The sequence below is a fragment of the Gorilla gorilla genome, chromosome 5, assembly GCF_029281585.2.
Source record: "Gorilla gorilla gorilla isolate KB3781 chromosome 5, NHGRI_mGorGor1-v2.1_pri, whole genome shotgun sequence".
In the NCBI taxonomy this organism is placed as follows: domain Eukaryota; kingdom Metazoa; phylum Chordata; class Mammalia; order Primates; family Hominidae; genus Gorilla; species Gorilla gorilla.
In genome coordinates this window covers 158782616-158791530 of record NC_073229.2, presented here as the reverse complement: position 1 = coordinate 158791530, position 8915 = coordinate 158782616, and the positions used below count along the sequence as shown (strand labels likewise).

General features: G+C 43.3%; 1 pseudogene; it reads left to right on the top strand.

Moving 5' to 3' along the window:
- The first annotated feature begins 620 nt into the window (after positions 1-620).
- LOC101138713 (protein FAM8A1-like) lies at positions 621-2270 on the top strand (annotated as a pseudogene).
- Positions 2271-8915: the final 6645 nt, after the last annotated feature.

Below are 8915 nucleotides of genomic sequence, written 5' to 3'. Positions count from 1 at the left end.
TATTTCCCTGGATCCAAAAAATTATTTTTTCCTTTTTTTTGAGATGGGGTTTTGCTCTTATTGCTCAAACTGGAGTGCAGTGCCTCAATCTCGGCTCACTGTAACCTCCACCTCCTGGGTTGAAGCAATTCTCCTGCCTCAGCCTCCTGAGTAGCTGTAACTAGAGGCACCTGCCAACACACCTGGCTAATTTCTGTATTTTTAGTAGAGATGGGGTTTCACCATGTTGGACAGGCTGGTCTTGAATTTCTGACATCAAGTGATCTGCCTGCCTCAGCCTCCCAAAGTGCTGGAGTGTGAGCAACCACACCTGGCCCCATAAAGATTTTTCATGCCCTTTTGTAGTCAACTTCTCCCCCAATACCCAGCTCCTGGCAACCACTTGTTGGGAGAAAAGCTGAGTGTTGGGAGAGAAGCTGAGGAAGGGCTTGCACGTCCGCTAGACTTGCTGGCTCCTTGCTTCTAGCACTCCCATTATCTCAAGCAGCCATATGTTTCTCATTCACTTGATACACTGTTTCCTATCAACCCCCACATCCTCACCACCTGTTTGTTTGTTGAGCACCAATAAATAGCGTGGGCTCCCAGAGCTCGGGGCCTTCCCAGCCTCCACACTCGCGATGGCCCCTTGGTCCCACTTTTTCTCCCAAACTGTCTTTTTCTCATTCCTTTGGCTCCGCCGGACTTTGTCGCTCCCACGACCTGGTGTTAGGTCTGATCACCTCAACATTCCCGGCTGCCCAATGTGGGGTGACAAAGACCCTGGTGAAGGAACGCCAGAGCACGTGAAAGCTGAGGATGCATCGTCAAAGGGCACCCAAGGACATCTAAAAGAAGCTGAGCCTGGGAAGAACCAGGGTAACAATGGGACAAAGTGAAAGCAGACATTCTGCTTATTTAAGTTTTTCAAAGCATTTGTTATGAAGTGGGGGAGTAAAAGTTAGTGCTCAGAATTTGTTGTCAGATTGGTGCAGTGAAACAGTTTTGTCCATGGTTCCTGGAGCAGGGGACTGTGGAGTTGGATGGATGGAGGATAATTGGAGGAGATTTTGGAAGGGCATATAGGGACAGAGCAGTGGCAGGTGGTGCGGGGGGTGCTGCTGGAGCGACGATGGCGGGGGTCCCGAGGGGGCACAAGGCCGCCCTCCCGGGTGTGTGAGGGCAGAGGGGACCACAAGCCCATCCTTTTTCTGAGGGGCCCTCCTGCTGCCACCATCCCATGCCCCCACGGGGGACCCCTGGGGCTGGCTCACAGCCGCGGGCCTTGGGGCCGCTGCTGCTGATGGATTGAAGCCGCCCCATGAGCTCAGGAGGTGCAGGGAGACGGCCTCTGGCTCCCGTGTGGGGCTGCAGGAGCAGGCGGGCTGCAAAGTGCCCGAAGCTATGGCACTGTGGGAGAGGCCAGCGTGGCTGAGCACCCATGGGTGCTCCTGGAGGGTGCATGGCTGGCTGTGGCAGTCTGGCTGCTGCTGCCTCGCCTGGCATGGTGCCTGGTCACCTTCCCCGCCTACTGCAGCCCCCAGCCATCCCCACAGAGCTTCTCTTCGGGCGGCGCTTCTCTCCGGACAGTGGGGCCTGACCTGGGGGCAGCTGCTGGCATCAGCACCCTTGCTCCAGTGGTGGGCCTGGGACACCAGGCTTCTCATGTGCAGGTGTCTGAGCTGCTCCAGTGAGGAAGGTAGGATCCACGGCCCCTTGGTGAAGCCTGAGCGAGACTGGGCGAGAGGCAGGGAGAGAATATGTTATTCCATCCTTGGGCCACAGATTTATGGCAAGGATGGTGGATTTCTTTATTCTCTTTTTGTAAAGGCAACCATTGTCTTAAGCATTATGCACCTCAGTGGGATAGAGGATATCTCTTTGCTATGCATTACATATTGGAATAAATAGATGAAGACACATTAATGGAAGACTTGCAGAAAATGATGGTTGTGGCTCTTATATACAGATTATTAGTTTGTTTCTATGAGGTAATTTGCATTTGGGGAGCAGGTGGAGCTACCCCAGGGAAGTTCCTGCTGGGGCTTTGAGTTGTTACATCAGTGCTTATTGCACTAAGTTGGGTTTTAGTGATTCCTTCCTCAAATGTTAGCATTACAACGTCCACTATACGAGCTTTGATCAAGAATTTTTTGATTGCTTCTTTTTTCACTGCTTTCATCACACTGCTGTTTTTTCAGCATAATCGAACAACCTATGACATTGTAGCAGGAACCACTGTGGTAAAAAGAAATGGGGTCAGATGATGCCCCCTAAAGCCCTGATTTCCACACACTGTAATGACAAGACTAAATCATGTATCAAGGCGATCAGTATCCCTGGGTTACACTAATTGATGATTTAGAAATTAAAGCAGTCACTCCAGTGTGATGCAGGTGACTACTCTGAAAGTATTGATTTTGCTTGAATGCCAAAGAACTTTTCCAGAAGAAAAACCTATTTAAATTCAAGTATTAAAATTTTTAGATCAAAAAGGCAAATTATTTTATAAACAATGGACAATATATATTTTCTTAAGATCTAAGAATTTGCTGAAAGCATTTTCAGCTTTGAAATCTCCAAATGAAATTTTAAAATTTATTTTGGTTTATCCCAGAATAATGGAAAATGTCAAGTTGTGTTTTTAAACACCTATGTAACTCATCTTTTAGTTCACACTTCCTGGGGAGCCACCAAAGAAGGTCCACACAGGAGTTAGGGGACCCTTACCCTCAGGAACAGTCGATCTATTACTTGGAAGGTCTAGTCTAAATTTAAAAGGTGTCACTGTACATATGAGAATAATTGACTGTGATTATACCGGAGAAATTCAATTAGTTATTAGTTCCTCGACTCCGTGGTCTGCCTCCCCAGGAGAAAGAATTGCTCAGTTGTTGCTGTTACCTTACTTAAAACTAGGAAGCAGCACAGTGAAAAGAACAGGAGGCTTTGGTAATACTAATCCAGCAGGAAAGGCTGTGTATTGGGTTAATCAGGTGTCTGACAAAAGACCTATTTGCACAGTAGCTATTCAGGGAAAAGACTTTGAAGGACTAGTAGATACTGAAGCTGATGTCTCTATTATTGCTATAAATCAATGGCCCCAGCACTGGCCTAAGCAAAAGGCATCCATTGGTATTGTTGGAGTAGGAGCTGCCTAGGAAGTTTTTCAGAGTTCCTTGATTTTACCATGTTAAGGGCCGGATGGTCAGGAAGGGACAATCCAACCTATCATTACACCTATTCCTGATAATTTATGGGGTAGAGACCTATTGCAACAATGGGGTGCTGAAATATCTATTCCTATCGATCAATATAGTAATAATAGTAGACAAATGATGAGAAATATGGGAAAAAGACTAGGAAAAGATAAAAAGGGCCAACCAGAACCTTTAGAATTAAAAGGGCAAACAGATCAGACTGGATTGGGCTGTCATTTTTAGGAGCGGCCATTGTTGAGCCTCTGGCTCCCATTCCTCTTGTTTGGCTAACTGCCAAACCAGTTTAGGTGGAGCAATGGCTGCTGAAACAGGAAAAACTGGAGGCTTTACAAGAATTGGTGCAGGAATAATTGCAAAAGGGACATATAGAGCCTACTTTCTCCCTTTGGTATTCTCCTGTATTTGTTATTAAGAAAAAAAAATCAGGAAAATGGAGAATGTTAACAGATTTAAGGGCCATTAATGCTGTGTTTCAACCCATGACTGCAACTGAACAACACCTGACAGGACAAAAGGAAAATAAAAAGGCTGGACAAGATATATGGTGGAGGGATGCACATACAAAGAGCTGGGAAAAAGGAAAGATAATTTTCTGGGGAAGAGGATTTGTTTGTGTCTCTCCAGGTGACAATCAGGTGCCTGTGTGGGTGCCCACCAAACATCTGAAGATCTATCATGAGGCACAGCATCTAGTGGACCCACCTGTACAGTGCAAATTGAAGGTTTAAGGATTGCTCTTAAGCCTCAATTTGCTTTCTCTATGCCTTCTATTAATCAGAAAAAAAGCCTGTTTCTCATTATCAATGGTAAGTTTTACCCTACGGTAATTAACCAAAGAGGCAGAAGCTGAGTTACAAATGCTTCAGCAATGGCATGCCTCCTGGCTACAGCCACAAAAGTTTTTGCTTCTGTTTTAGTAGAGTTACTAAAATGGGGTGAGGGTATGCTTGTGTTTTTGCAGGAGATAAACTGTGTAGGTGCCCTCAAGATGTGTACAACCATGGAACAGGAGACTAGAAGGACTCATGGATCCCAACCATGGATGAGGTTCCCCAGTACGAACCATGCTGAGAAACTGCTGGAGCACCAAAGTTTTACCTATAGATGCTTAATGGACCAATGCTTTCTGACTGAACTGCTCTCTACCCTGAATACAAGAGACCCTAATAGGTAGGCAGGAGTATCATCACCCCTATTTAGCATGAAGAGGTTGCAGAAGATGGACCTTCATCCTTCTGCAACCCCTAGGATTAAGGGTCCTCTTGTGAAAGGGAGAGGGGAGATATGTAGGAAGCATTCAAACCAGAGCAACTCCATTTGGAATAAGGACTAAGAAAAATGAAGCTGGATCACCAACTGGCAATTAAGGGCTGCACAGCCTGCAACTGCCTTGCTCAATTAATTTTTAAAAAGAGGCCACCTTATGCTAATAATAATGATAGCTGTGGTGGTTTTTACAAAAAAGAGAAGGGGGGCATGTTGGGGGAAAAGCTGAGTGTTGGGAGAGAAGCTGAGGTGGGGCTTGCATACCTGCTAGACTTTCTGGCTCCTTGCTTCTAGCACTCCCATTATCTCAAGCAGCCGTATATTTCTCATTCACTTGATACACTGTTTCCTTTTAACCCCCACATCCTCACCACCTGTTTGAGCACCAATAAATAGCGTGGGCTCCCAGAGCTCGGGGCCTTCGCAGCCTCCACACTCGCAATGGCCGCCTGGTCCCACTTTCTCAAACTGTCTTTCTGATTCCTTTAACTCCGCCAGACTTTATTGCCCCCACGACCTGGTGTTGGGTCTGATCACCCCAACAACCACTGATCTGCTTTCTTGTCCCAAATATCATCTAAATGGAATCATAGAGTATGTAGTCTTTTGAGTCTAGCTTCTTTCACTTAGTATAGTGCATCTGTGAGCTTCCTCCATGTTGTCTCCTGTACCAGCAATTCTTTCCTTCTATTGTTTTCCAGTGGTCCATTGCATGGGTCTATCACAGTGTGTGCATCTAGTCACTAGTTAGAGGATACTTGGATTATTCCTAGTTTTTAGCACTTACATATAAAGCTGCCCTAAATATTTATGTTTAGGTTTTTTGTGTGAACATAGTTTTCATTTTTCTTGGGTAAGATTAGAAGTGGGTTTCTGGCTTATTTGGTTGAGTGTACATTTAGTTTTATAAGAAATCCTGCACTTACAACAACCGTAATAGTTCAAGTTGTTCTCCTGTAACTTTTCTGGAAGGAGCTAATCAGACCGGTCACAGACAAGTTGGAAGCAGAAAGATTGAATGCCGAACTCTGCAAATCTGGCTATAAAGCTTATATATGATTATATTGTACCTTTTTCTAAGGACTAATGTTAGAAGAATCAATAGGAAGGAGAAATGTCACTCCTGTAGAATAGTTCTCTTCATGGGATACTTGAGAGGACTGTGTTTACAATTGGCCTCTTTCCAACTATGGTTCCCTCCTGTCATTTTATAAAGTAATAACAAATGACAGATTAGAGGTGATATAAAACAATTAAAAATCCAAAGAAAATGAATAGAAAAATAATAAGAAATATAATTAAAATTTAAGATAAAAAGAGAAAGGGGAAATAACATTATAGAATGATAGTAATCCCAGCACTTTGGGAGACTGAGGTGGGTGGATCACCTGAGGTTGGGAGTTTGAGACCAGCCTGACCAACATGGAGAAACCCCATCTCTACTAAAAATACAAAATTAGCTGGGCACGGTGGCACATGCCTGTAATCCCAGCTACTTGGGAGGCTGAGGCAGGAGAATCGCTTGAACCTGGGAAGTGGAGGTTGTGGTGAGCCGAGATTGCGCCATTGTACTCCAGCCTGGGCAACAAAAGTGAAACTCTGTCTCAAACAAAACAAAACAACCAAAAAAAAACTAGAAAAATCAACCAAGAAAGAAAATAAACAGTTTAGGAATACAACAAACACACATTGCTATTATAAGCAGAAAAATTTATGTGGTTTTTTTTTAGGAATATAGGAAGTTAAGGAATAACACCAAATTTTGTTTTTATTGCAATAAGGGAGTAGACAAGGCTGAAAGCTTGCCATACTTATATTATTTTGAAATATTGCCATACTCACTTTCTCCAAGACTTGAGATGACCCACAAGTACTCCTTGAGCAGAGCTCCTCCAGTCTGAGCCCAGGGTAAAGGGACCCTCACTTCTTCAAGGAAACTCTCTTCACCTTTAGTGTTTCTCCTGTGTTAAGATACTTGTGTTACCGATAATGTGCTGTGTCCACTTAGCATTTGTTAAACTTGGCTGCACATCCCATCCACCTTGGCCCCTTTCCACTTTCAAATGCACCTGGGACTATAATCACAAAATATCAGGCTAGACACACTGTTCTCCTTGGTCCAGATGGAAGGCTGTGAAAGTCCATGGACTTTGAGTCAGATAAATGTGGTTCCACTACTAACTACATAGTGGTTTTGATGTGGAGCTTGGTAATAAGGAGCAGAGAGTTCAGATCAAGAGAGTTTACATAGAGATTCACATGAAGGCAAATCTCAGGGAAAACCAGGAACAGAAACCAAAGTGCTTCTGGGTCTTGGTGAGCCTGGGACTGGAGCTATACTGGATTCAGGACAACACTAGAGGCCCCTGGGGCTTGTGAAACTACCATTTTTGTGATTAATGTGGCTCTGGTCCATTCCCTCTGTCTGCTCTAATTACCTCTCTGACTTCTCTTTAATTAAAATTGTCCTTGTCCCTTTTCAGTTTTTCTAAGAGATATGATTACTGGCTCAGGTCACTTTGTTTTTAATACCATTCCATAAGTCAAAAGTTGCTAGCAGCATATGGCTGCTTTTTCCTTTTACCTCTCGTCTAATCACGTAAGTCCCGATGAAGAGGACAGGGAGGGAGGGACAGGACCATGTGACACAAAGTATGACCCCACAGGCCACCAGGACACTAGGAGTGCTTGATAGAAGAGTCTGTGGCCAGACAGTTAATGCAAATATATATGGTACACTGAGCCTCAGTTTCTTCATAGATAAAACAAACCTAGTAGTCCATGATTCATAGGCAGTAGAGCTTTGCAGCTAAGAGCAAAAACACTGATACCAGATTGCCTGGATTTGGCCTTGACCATGCCATTTACTGGCTGCGAAAGCTTAGGCAGTTTCCTAACCTCTCTGTGTCTTTATTAAGTGAGGGTACTCATAATATTGTTGGTGGTTACTGCGGTTACATTACTGCATAATGTTATTGTTGGAGTGAGTATCTGTGAGCTGCTTAGAAGTGTCATTTGAAGTTTGCCTGTCATTGTTATCCTTTCTATGTTGTTGTGAACACTGAATGAGATGAGATAAGCAAAAACACCCAGTATACAGTAGATGCACATCTCTAAATAAACTGCCTGCCTGCAAACCTGTATCCTAACCCTGCTTTCAGGGGAACCCAAACTCAAACAAGCACCTGCTATGCACCATCACTGTGCCTTCACGAAAGAGAAGTTAAAGAGATGAACAGCTAACAGAAATACTTACATTTTATTGCATTTGCTTTTGGGTTTTTGGTCACGAAATCCTTGCCTAAGCCAATGTCTAGTATAGCTGGGACCTAATTAAGCTAAAAAGCTTTTGCACGGCAAAAGGAACAGTCAACAGTAAACAGACAACCCACAGAGTGGGAGAAAATCTTCACAATCTATACATCTGACAAAGGACTAATATCTAGAATTTACAACGAACTCAAATCAGTAAGAAATAAACAATCCCATCAAAAAGTAGACTAAGGACATGAATAGACAATTCTCAAAAGAAGATATACAAATGGCCAACAAACATATGAAAAAATCCTCAACGTCACTAATGATCAGGGAAATGCAAATCAAAATCACAATGTGCTATCACCTTACTCCTGCAAGAATGGCCATAATCAAAGAATCAGGAAACGGTAGATGTTGGCATGGATGTGGTGAACAGGGAACATTTCTACACTGCTGGTGGAAATGTAAACTAGTACAGCCACTATGGAAAACAGTGTGGAGATTCCTTAAAGAACTGAAAGTAGAACTACCATTTGATCCAGCAATCCCACTACTGGGTATCTACCCAGAGGAAAAGAAGTCATTATTCGAAAAAGATACTTGCACACGCATGTTTATAACAGCACAATTCGCAATTGCAAAATCATGGAACCAACCCAAATGCCTATTGATCAACTAGTGGATAAAGAAACTGTGGTATATATACATATGACGGAATACTAAGCAGACATAAAAAGGAATGAATTAACAGCATTTGCAATGACCTGGATGAGATTGGAGACTATTATTCTAAGTGAAGTAACTCAGGGATGGAAAACCAAACATTGTATGTTCTCACTGATAAGTGGGAGCTAAGCTATGAGGATGCAAAGGCATAAGAATGATACAATGGACTTTGGGGACTTGGGGGAAAGAGTGGGAGTGGGGCAAGGGATAAAAGACAACAAATACAGTGCAGTGTATACTGCTCAGGTGATGGGTGCACCAGGATCTCACAGATCACCACTAAAGAACTTACTCATGTAATCAAATACCACCTGTACCCCAATAACTTATGGAAAAATAAAATACTAAAAAAAAGAGAATACTTAGAGCTCTACTCCAGACAAAGACATTGATTATGGAGTGTGTTGTAGTCTCAATCACAGCTTTTTTAAAAAAAGAATATGAGATTCTTCATCTTGATTAATA